Source organism: Choristoneura fumiferana, chromosome 10, assembly GCF_025370935.1.
Source record: "Choristoneura fumiferana chromosome 10, NRCan_CFum_1, whole genome shotgun sequence".
Lineage (NCBI taxonomy): Eukaryota > Metazoa > Arthropoda > Insecta > Lepidoptera > Tortricidae > Choristoneura > Choristoneura fumiferana.
In genome coordinates, this window is record NC_133481.1 from 3,720,214 (window position 1) to 3,732,327 (window position 12,114).

At 37.0% G+C, this 12,114-nt stretch overlaps 1 long non-coding RNA gene across 1 annotated transcript; it reads right to left on the minus strand.

The window, feature by feature from the left end:
* Positions 1–9,289: 9,289 nt before the first annotated feature.
* LOC141431848 (uncharacterized) lies at positions 9,290–12,070 on the minus strand. Its single transcript, XR_012451761.1, has 2 exons — positions 9,556–12,070; positions 9,290–9,516 (listed from the first exon to the last, which is right to left on the minus strand). It is a non-coding gene; the product is annotated as an uncharacterized lncRNA (long non-coding RNA).
* Positions 12,071–12,114: the final 44 nt, after the last annotated feature.

Consider the following 12,114-nt stretch of genomic DNA (forward strand, 5'->3'; position numbering starts at 1 on the left):
TTGCAAAATAAAATTGTAGGTATTGTAACTTGCATTTACTAGGATAACGATTACGTTATCAATGAAAATAATGCTTAAGTACGGTGTGAAACTAGAAAAATAATACAAATAACTCACATTTTGTAACCGAAAACTTACACTAAGGGTACAGATTTGGTACATTAAAAGATTTTAAACATTTTAATACAAATCATCTATCATTGTAATACAAACTAGACTAGTGTATTTCAATACAGAAATGTAAATGTTTAGATAGTTTAATCTGTCATCTCCCAGGATAACAGGATCGAAGGATTTTGGGCACAAATTTGTGCCTCTGGGAGAGGACAGGTTAATGGGGGAATTTCAATATTTAAGACGCCAATTGACGTTGTTTTGTTTACATTTAGTTAAATACCTATCCAAACCAAGTATAGTTGTCTAGTTTATTTGCTTAGAACCGGTAGTTACCTACTGTTTTGTATGTGATTCAAGAGAATTTTCCGAAAACTCCCCGTGGCTGATCGTGGGCGAAAGTAGAACTATCCGTGGCTGCATGGCCACTGGCTGTGAAGCTCCCTCCATCATCTGCACCTCAGAACACGCCTGGCTTCCATTCAGCACGTCCAGCCGCCACTCCACCTGCGCCACCTCGACACCCGGGCCAAAGGAAGTGCCTGCCTGTAATTCCTGAGCCGCGTACTGTAGGAGAGCCTATTTTTCAAACAATATATCTTGCCACAACCGGCATATAACCGTTGGGGGAGAAAAGTCCTCGAGTGGCGACCACGAACCGGAAGACGAAGCGTTGGCAGGCCTCCCACCAAGGTGGACTGACGACATCGTGAGAGTGGCGGGAAACCGGTGGATGCAAGTGGCGAGTTGTCGTTCATTGTGGCGTTCTAAGGGGAGGCCTTTGTCCAGCAGTGGACGTCTTCCAGTTGATGATGATGATGATATCTTGCCATCCGAGTATTGTTTACTTTCTCTCCTACAAGCTATCCCGCTAGCCGCGAAACGCGACATTGGCGTTCACACCATACTGTCAAATACTATGCGAACAATTTGTTGCCGATATGCGCCGGTAGAGGCTCTGACAAACGCCGAGAATAGGGGATATTACGTAAAGCTCTGCGCATGCGGCGACACTAGCACAAACCGTCAGTTCTCTTTATAATTTTATAAGTAACAAAATAACATGATATTTACATAGATAGTAAGCTATCTATCGCTATATTTCCAAAAATTTAATTGAAATGATATTTTATATATGATATGATATTCTGGCATGTTTACGGTTTGTGCTAGTTTGTGCCCATTCTGAACAGCAGAACATTGCAGTAATATTCCCTATTGAGACATCAACTTAAGCGTAAAAAGCCCACGTAATTAAATTTAACCTTGTCTATCAAGCTATCGCTTGAGGATATATTAAGCACCTGGAAAATTGTTCAAATCAAATCAACATATTTTTTTAAGGAAAAGAACATTTATTTTTATAAAAGCAATAACACATACATAGGTACACACGGTACACAGGCTGGAAAAACACAAACAAAAATATATAGACTATGAATTGATCTAAGTAACATAATAATCATAGTTTAGTTTATATTCCGTGTTTTGCCATAGTTTTGCGTACAAATAAATTGCATAATACTTAATCACCTGTAGTGATATCACCAGCAATGATTTCGAGTCAAATTTACTGTCAAAAGGTTCTACTGCAGGGCACGATCGGGATTTCACTACAGGTGACTAATGCAACAATATCCAGATGGTTTCCTATAAGTATCCTATATTATTGTTAGTTAATTATACCTACAATTCCGTGACATACATATTTTTTATCTACTATATCTGCATCCTAGGGGCAAAGTCCCCCAGTGAGTAATATATCTCACGTAGCGCGCGGTACAGCTAGGGCCACGTCGCTTTGTTGTGGCGTGATACGAGTAGGTATGTCCCATTTTATTTTTTAAAAACCGGTTATGAAGTTTGAGCGGCACGCTTGATAGCTTGTGTTTGGACCAATCAACTATTTTACCGACACTTTCGGCGTCTCCTGCGTTACCAAAATTGTGTCTGGAGTTACCAAAAAATCGTACTTCCAACAAGATATTTCACGGTTTAATAGGTTGAACTTACTGGCATGTATTCATGTACACCATCTATTAAATTACAGAAAAAAACATGTTTACTTACAAAAATTACCAATTGTTTGAAAAATGTCGCGGACAGATTAGTGTGCGTAAAAAAGTTGATTGGCCCGTTTGCTACTTTATTCGGCCATCAACTTTAGGGTGGTAGACCACATATTTGGCTGATGGTACCTATACGTAAATATATATTTATTATTTGCTGTAGATAATAGGTAGCTATGCTTGGCCCGGCTACCCTTGGCATTTACATTAACAACTATAAGTAGGTACTTATATATGCCCCAAATAAATAAAATAAAATAAAATAAAAAATATGCATATTCATTACACGTTTTATTTTTAGCAGTTTTTAGCCGTAGTAATGAAATTAATGACCGAAATAAAAACCTATTATCAATTTTTTTTATAAAATTTTGTTTAATTTTTTAGTGTATATATATATTCGCTTTATTACGATAGCGAACGTGCATTCGTGCATTACTAACGACAGTTACCTTGGACTTGACTTGTTTAAGATCACCGCACTGTAGTAACCTGTTTGTTTAAATAATCATTTTATTACGTAAGCTGGACTTCGAACGGCGGACACATCATACTTCCATTCATCGCGCGACTCCCCAGACACATACTTTTGCTGCGTGATACCTATCACGCAACACGTGGGACCATGAACTTTTAACTTTGTGTTCTATTTAATTGTGTATTAAGTATTTGAGCATTTCAACCGTCTCATTTTTTTATGAATAGGCTGTAGAATTTGATGAAATGATGACATTTTCGATTATTTTTTAGACGTCCTGTACTTCTACTACCGTAAACTGCTTCAACTTTGCCCTCTGGCCCCAACTTTGCCTGAGTTGATTTAGAGTTGATAACTTAGCACTCTTATAGGTTTTAAACTTTTATCTACACGGTAATTATTATTACGGGGGGATAAAAGTTTTAAAACCTAAAGGGTGCTAAGTTATCGACTCTAAATTGAATCAGGCAATGTTGGGGCCAGAGGGCAAAATTGAAGCAGTTTACGGTAGATATAGATAACCTGGAAACTGTAACAGAATCGTCTACCATGTGAAGAAAAATCATACGAAATAAACGTTCGAATAATGACCCAATAGAGCATATTAGGCAAAGTCTGGCAAAGCTCTGCGCAGGGGGAGACACTAGCGTAAACCCATAACAACGTCAGTCAGTTCCTTTGGTCAGTTCTCTTTAGGTACTTATACTTTTTGTCGCCATGACAGATCATGACCAAAAAGTATTATAGTACCTTTAATAATCATAATTATATTAATTAGTAACAAAATAACATGATATTTACATCGATAGTAACGATAGAGCTATATTTCCATAAATTTAATTGCAATAATATGGCATTTATGATACTCAAAAAACTGTATACGGGTATGTGCTAGTGCTGCCTTCTGACGGCAGAAAACTGCAGTAATATTCCCTTTTCGCGTCGTTTTTTTCATACGTTTATTAAACTATTTGGGTCCATATATAAATGCGAACACACATACACACACCGTAAAACGAGGCTATTTTGCCCTCACTGGGTAACTTAACTATGCTCCAGTTCTGTATTTTGTTTAAATGTCTTGCAGGTCGAAGTCCCGCTACCCGATACATTTCCCAATAAATTGATCTACTTTACATAAATACATATATGAACATACCACAGCATAATAATTTTTAAAATAAAACAAAGTTTACGAAATTTGGAGCAAAAATCGGTGCAAAGTAGGTACCCCTCGTTTTACGCCACGTTATATAGTAGATTACACCTGTGAATTGATCATTAAAGTGAAATGCGATCTTATCCCGATTTCCTCTGATAAGAATATAAACTGCGTAAATTAAACACCCACGCTATAAACCAACTACCTATAAACTTATGGCTTGCTTAATAACTAAATCAATCAAAGTTTTTTTATCACCATTATGTCTATTAAGTCTGCAATGTCTGTTAGATAAACAAATGCATTCACCAATTTATTATCTATTATTACCTATTTTTGAACCTTAGATATCTACCCTATGAATGGGACTTCTAAAACTGTTATTTTTTTAATAATTTACATTAATAAAGGCTTTTCAATGTGTGCAAGCTTAAAGACTCAAAAACAAGAAGTCTCGGCCTGAAAAAATCCTTTTTCAACCCTTCATTTACCTATCCTCGTTCCGCTGAGCTGTTTCTACTAGAGCTGCGCTGAGCGGGGATAAGTAAATGAAGCGTATCTATTGGTTCATGTCATGAGTCATGACAAACACATTTCTCGCAGATCTCTGGTGGAGACAAAACGAAGTCTTACACAGGTGTATTCATTTTTCAACTTGATCGGTTTAGTAGTTTCGAAGTAAATTGGCTGCGTGCGACAGCAGACAGACAAACGCAAGCGATCCTGTAAGGGTTCCGTTTATTAAATTACAAAAACGTGTTAATAAACAGGGTTAGGTACCACCAGCCAAATAAGTGGTCTATCAATTTCTAAACAAGTTCCTATCAAATGAATATGTCGCTAAAGTCGAACTTTCAAGTTGACGGACACGTCTATAGGCCCAATAAAACAATAAGTTATTTTATGACATGCAAACGATTATCAACTTATGGTGGTAGACCACAATTTGGCTGATGGTACCTAATCCCGTAAGGTATTCGCAGGAGCACATTCTACTTGTACACTGTACAGTTGCTATCAGATATTTCGCAGCCACGGCCAAGGTGGTCAAAAATATCGGCACAGGCACTCTAATCTAATCTATTATTAATGTATGTATTCAGTGGCGTAGCTAGGTAACCTAGGGCCCTGGGGCAAATAAAAAAATGGGGCCCACTGCTATCAAAACTGGTAAGGTTTTTTGAAGTAAAATCATTATATATACAAATACTTTAAAAATGCTAAGCAACTTTATCATCAGCTATAAAGCACAATTTAGAGGGCGCCTAGCCCCTTGGTAGCTACGCGTATTATAGCTCACGTATCGATATTTTTGACCACCTTGGCCGCTCCGAAACGTCTGATGTAGATCAGATCAGTAGATCTAGTAAATAATGTGTTACATCGTATTTGTCGGATGTCGGTTCTTGTTTTCTCAATAAGGTTCAATAAACTTCAGTATCTAAGCTACTAATTGAGAAAACAAGATTAAAAAAAAACTTTTCCAACAAAACACGATGACAAAACATTATTCACATACCTATTCATTTATTTATTCATTTATTCGTTGGAACCATGGTATTATGAGATGACAAATAAATAATACAGTGCTACATGGACCCTGCTGGGGCAAAGCAACAACTTATCCTTAACTTATTCTAGGATTGATGCTAAGATATACTTTCGTATATTTTTGAAATCGGGCTATGCTGTCCCGGGTCGGTAAGGTCGCCTTTTTAGGGTTCCGGAGCCAAAATGGCAAAAATAGAACCCTTATAGTTTCGCCATGTTTGTCTGTCTGTCTGTCTGTCCGCGGCTTTGCTCAGGGACTATCAATGCTAGAAAGCTGTAATTTTGCACGGATATATAGGTAAACTATGCCGACAAAATAGTACAATTAAAAATTCAAAAAAAAAAATTTTTTTGTGTACCTCCCATAGACGTAAAGTGGGGGTGATTTTTTTTTCTTATCCAACCCTATAGTGTGGGGTATCGTTGGATAGGTCTTTTAAAGACGATTTTTCGATTCAGTGATTCGTTTGCGAAATATTCAACTTTAAAGTGCAAATTTTCATTAAAATCGAGCGTCCCCCCCCTCTAAAATCTAAACCGGCGGGTGGAAAAATTTGAAATAATTCAGGATGGTAGTAAGTATATCAAATTTTCAAGGAAAACTATAACGGCTAAGTTTGCTTGAGAATTTTTAGTAGTTTATAAGTAAATAGCAGCCTAAGGTATAAAATATACCTAAACTTGGAAGATTCTGTATAAAATACGAAATCTTAGAAAAATATTACTTAATTTTTTCGTAATGGCTAAGGAACCCTATTTTGGGCGTGTCCGACACGCTCTTGGCCGGTTTTTTTTATTTAGGAATCGGTTTAATAAGTGCCATTTTTAGCAGCGAAGGAAATGTTCCAGCAGAGAAGGACTGGTTGATCAAAATTGTTAGTGGAATTAAGAGTTCGTCTACACAGTACTTTACTACCATGGGAGTTATTTCATCATTCCGTGGCTGTTTTTATTTTTTAATTTTCGTATGTATTTGTGTTGGTACCTCACTCAGGTGATGACACCGGCGCCAAAAAAATGAATTAAGTGTAGGGTTTATCACAGGACGACCGCAAGGCATGTCAGTACCGGGCGATATCGTCCCTACCGATGCAAAGAAGGTGTTAAATGTGTTGGCTATGGTAAGTGGATCATTAGTCATCATTCATTTAATGTAGTTTCACAGTGTATTAATAAGTAATAACTGTAATGCTGTGTAAACACATTTATGTGCAATAAATAAATAATTAAATAAGTTAGTTACGCCATTACGTACCAATCAGTAACCGCCGGTGCCGCAAATACGTGACTCTCACGTGACACTTCATCGAAGACATGGACAGCAGTGTTGTTGCGATAGCGAGAGTTTCGCTATCGATAATTGCCCTTGAGGAATCAGTCGATAGGGCGATAGTTTTATCGAAAATATCGGCATGCAGGTGGTAGGACCTAGTGCAAGGTCCGCCCGGATTGCTACCACCATCTTGCTCGCTAATCCTGCCGTGAAGCAGCAGTGCTTGCACTGTTGTGTTTCGGCGTGGAGAGTAAGACAGCCGGCGAAATTACTGGCACTTGAGGTATCCCGTCTTAGGTCTCTAGGTTGGCAACGCATCTGCAATACCCCTGCTGTTGCAGATGTTTATGGGCGGTGGTGATCTCTTACCATCAGGAGACCTACTTGCCCCGTTTGCCATACAGTCGTATAAAAAATAATGCTGCAACACTATCGATAGTGAAAATTAGGCGATACTATCAGTGGCGTAACTATAGGGTGGCAGGGCTGGCAAAATGCCACGGGCCCCCGACCCAAGAGGCCGCGAGCTCAGAAATATTTTTTAACATTGTACCTATTTTATTTTACTTAAAATTAAACTAAGTACAACGTGACGATTTTTACTGATAGGGCCCCATCAAAAGAATTTGCCACGGGCCCCAGATGGTATAGTTAAGCCACTGGATATTATTGAACTTGGTCAATACATACTACTATTAATAGTATCGCGTCAAAAAAGTCGATACTATCGATTGATGACATATAAGTAATACTATTGCTAAAGATCGATAGTTTTGCTAATGTTCGACTATCGATAGAGCAAAACTATCGGCTATTTATTGACGCGATACTATCGATAGTATTGACCAAGTTCATTAGTATCGCCTTATTTTCACTATCGATAGATTAGATTAGATTTATTTATTACCTTTTGAAAAAATACATTATAAACACATGTCAATTAATTACAAGAAATTCACAAAAGGATTGACAAATGTATACAAAAAAAATATTATTACAATAAATTGTCAGCGAGAATAAAAAATAAATTTAAAATGTCAAATTAGAATTCAATTCAATAATAATCATTAAAAGCAAAACAAGAATATATAGTCTGTCAAAAAAGAGAAGAAATTAAAAAGTGGCAACACTGTAGTGTCGTCCCCTTCAAACCCTGTCAAACCAAAAAGGGAGGACACTACTGTGTTGCCACTTTTTAATTTCTTCTCTTTTTTGACAGACTATACTTAAATCTAAGTCAAATTTATGCAATAGGAACAATCAATCAAACAGATACTATCGATAGTATCGTCAAGTTTCGATAGTTTCGATAGGATATCGATAGTATGAATGATTTTCAAGGCCACGATAGTATTACGATACTATCGATAGACTATCGCTATTGCAACAACACTAATCAACAAGTAACGTGGGAGTTAGATACTCATAGAAATAAGCAAACTTTGGAACAACAACAATTTTATTTTTATTCTAATTAGGTGAACCTTTATCGGTGTCAGTAATGCATGTCAAAGATCATCTGTCTCTTACACGTGTTGAGTAAAATTAAGTATTCGGAAAGTTTGAGGGGAGAGTGGGTCACAGTGGAGCAGATTTTTTAAAAACTGTAGTGTCTCATCATAAAGCTCAGTTTTTTCTTAAAATAGTATTTTATGCAACAGTTGTATAAGTATAACAGGCTTCGACTGGGTACTTAATAATTACAATACAAAATTAGAGAAATATTAAACTTTAAACGTTTTCATACTTTAGTAAAAAGTATGGCAAACTTAAAGAGAAGGTAAACAACAATAAACAAGTGAGAAATATGAAAATGTCAAAATTTGTCTAAGTAAAGTTTTGTTTTTGATTAACTTTTACTTGCCTGTGACGATGTGAAAACAATTAAATTTAAAAAATCAAAAACCCGACTGCCAAAACTAAAAGGAAGAAAAATAGTGTACAGTCACCAGCAATAATATCTGCAACAGCGGACCGTGCAAAAATATCTGACACGTCCTTCCGGCCCTAGGAATAGAGTCGTATCAGATATATTTTATGCACGCTTGTTGTGTCAGATTTTGGTGCTGGTGACTGTACAGGTAACACCTGTGATGTTCCAGCAAAATAAATCATTTCAATTTTTTTTCTGAAATAAAGATATTTTATTTGTAACCAAAACTAATGATATATATTTTTAAAAGTAAGTACATACACTGTGTACTGATTATTTTATGATATGATAATATGAGTTTTTTTTTTATGTGAAACGAAATTCTATAAAATTGTTGTCTTTAAAACAACGTACTCCCGTTTATGATCCCACCCGGTGATGCTCATGGCAGGGCAGCCAACGTATTAAAATGCATTAAAGGCTTATGTTATGTATGACGGCATTCATGATAGTACAGTCACCAGCATTAATATCTGCCACAGTGGAGCGTGCAAAAACATCTGACACGTCCTTCCGGCCCTAGAAATAGAGTCGTATCAGATATTTATGCACGCTTGTTGTGCCAGATATTGGTGCTGGTGACTGTACCACTTAGTTCACCGGGTCGCGTTCGACGTTGCACGTACATCCTATCTCACACAAACATGTTATTGAAAAACTACACGGGGTAATCGATGTGATAACTAGCAATATTATTGAAAATCACAAATGGCGATAAAGTATTTATTTATTATAAAAAACTATGAACAATGGTTGTTTTATAATCGTAAAACATTATACTGGCAATAAATAACAATCGCGTTATTCTGTTAGACACTGATTTCTTGAAATACTCATCAATTGAGATTTTCAAAACAATTTTTTATATTATGTTCAACATACCTACTTAAAAAAAAATAAAGATTTCCGGATCGTTCTACGGGTTCAAACCTGCACCTGTGGTTTTACGCATCGGTGACGTCATACCAACTAGACTACTACTTGCGTTAAGTTTGGTTTGGGCACAGTACCACTACCATGAGTTTACAGTGACCGTACTCGTTAGCGACGGCGTAAATTATTTGTAGGGGCGCTGTACAACTCTCCTTACAAATAATTTACGCCGTCGCTATCGAGTACGGTCACTGTAAACTCATGGTAGTGGTACAGAATAACTAATAGTACTACCGCACAGAAGGGACTCTCTCGAACAAAAGTCAAATTTAGGTATAAATCGTTACCGACTCTTACGACTTGCACGCGAAATTGAAACTTATCATGTTACACAAGCGTTCATATTCTGTTGGGCACCGTTGACTCGAAACCGGTTTGGCGCCAAGAGCACAGGGTTCCCACTCGCCGATGAATAAAGATAACAGTGGGTATTAATATAAATTCAATAAACTACCTTTGATAAATTAGTAAATATACTTTAACATAAATGACAACAAAGCATGACAATGACAATAACCTACTTATCTACCTACTCATACCTTTACCTACTACAGATTTCCGTATTGGCGAAACCATGTCTTAATATTATTTCTGACCAACCAATTAAATAATTTTAGCACTTTATAGGTACTATAATTGTTCCAATCTTTTATTTAACTTTTGACAGCTCGAGTACTAATTAAAAAAATAGTGATGCCCTGATGCGTTACTGATTCGATTTCTTTTAACAATCGATTTTATTCATGAAGAAGTTTTAATCGATTTACCACATTCATATTTTATTTTTGCTCAACATTTTGCATTGTTTTATAAACATTCACTTTATCTTACATATTAAAATAAACCAAGAGAGAGAGAGAGAGACAGAGAGCATCACAACACAACACGACAGATAAAGACCTAAACGTGGTTGACCTGCTTTGTTATTTTGGACATTATTTCAAAATTCTTAGAATTCTTTATTCAATGAACAATTTGTACTTTATAAAGTACATTCGGCCGTTATTCTTAGTGTTAATTGATCCTTTATAAAGTACGCGAGGACTTAAGAGGTTAAGCTGCGTTACATTACAGCACCGCTCTGGTAGAAACAGCTGAGCGGAGCGAGGCTAGGTAAATTAAGCGATCCTATTGATTCATGAAAACACACATTCTGAAACGCGTCATGCATGATTTTCGACTTTTTGGATGGATCCCCCTTAGTCCAGCTGATATGGCACTTCTGGCGCGTAAAGCCAAAGGAAGTGCAAGTTCGAACCCCGTCCGGCGATCCGAAAATATGTTTGGTTAAAAAATATGTATTGTTTATAACTAAGTAGTTACACATTATATCATCTGGGTTTACCCGTAAACCGTTACCAATAACAGCTTTATAATAAGATTTCGTTCGAGCGTCTTAAACTAACTCACAGTGCAATTGCTAACGCAAATCTAGCCCTATTTAGACCATGCAAGAACTTGCATGCGAGTTGCATTACATCGCAGGCTATTGAGAGGGACAATGTATTCAGTTGATCAACAAATACCGCAATGTAGTGAAACTTGCGTGCGAGTTCTCGCATTGGCTAAAAGGTGCCGATAAACTTGAGGACTCACTTGTATCACAACATTGAGCGTTTTTAAAGTGAAAATACAAACTGAAATATAGATGCACAGAAAAACCAGAAAAATAAGACCAGCACTGGGAATCGAACCCAGGTCCTCGGCATTCCGTGCCACGTGCTATACCGCTACACCACTGCTGGACAACGGTACAGACTCGAATTTCCCCTATGCACCACATATCTCAGCTTGTTTGTTTCTTATTTAGCCACTTAAGCAGTGACGCTAGCGACATCTATACCGTAGCCCTCATCGAGAAACTTTCGGCACTCCATTGGAACCAACCGCTCACCCGGACAAGAGATATTTGTTTTTAAAGTCTTACTGAACAACGAACAGCAAAGCATAGAGTCGAACATTGCTACGAACATTTACACGATCGTTCTAGGGAACGCTCTAGTAAAGGCTCGTCAAAAATTGTATTATTCACGATGATATCGCAAGGATGCTCGGCAAAAAGCTGGAAGCAAATTTACCGTCGTTTTGCTTAAATGCTCTCCTGTTTATCTTGTGAGATTTTACATGTAATGAATGTATTCGCTAGAATATTTATTACAAGTAATCGTTATTTCCTAGTAGCAAAATGTCCATTCGCTTTTTCCACAATGTGCTTTTTTACTGAAAATTATTTTCACAGTCGCGTTTTTTCTTAATTATAAATCTACACAGCAACAGTCGACACGCAGAGCCCCTAGTTTTGTGTGATGCAAACTTAACATGACCTAAACCTACCTATGTTTCTGTGTCGATTGAAATTAAGAAAAAACGCGATTGTGAAAATTTGATACAGTAAAAAAAACATTCTGGGAAATGAGGCATTCGGGAAAGAGAGTGAACGAAAAATTTTGCTACCAACAAATGGCGATTTTGGGAAAATGATCAAACCAACCGCTCAAGTTTATCAGCCCCTTAATGATGTACAGGGGTCGGACAAAAAGTGCCGATGACGTCAAACCACTTCAAAAGGATGCCGATGACTCAACAATTAGGTATGATTTG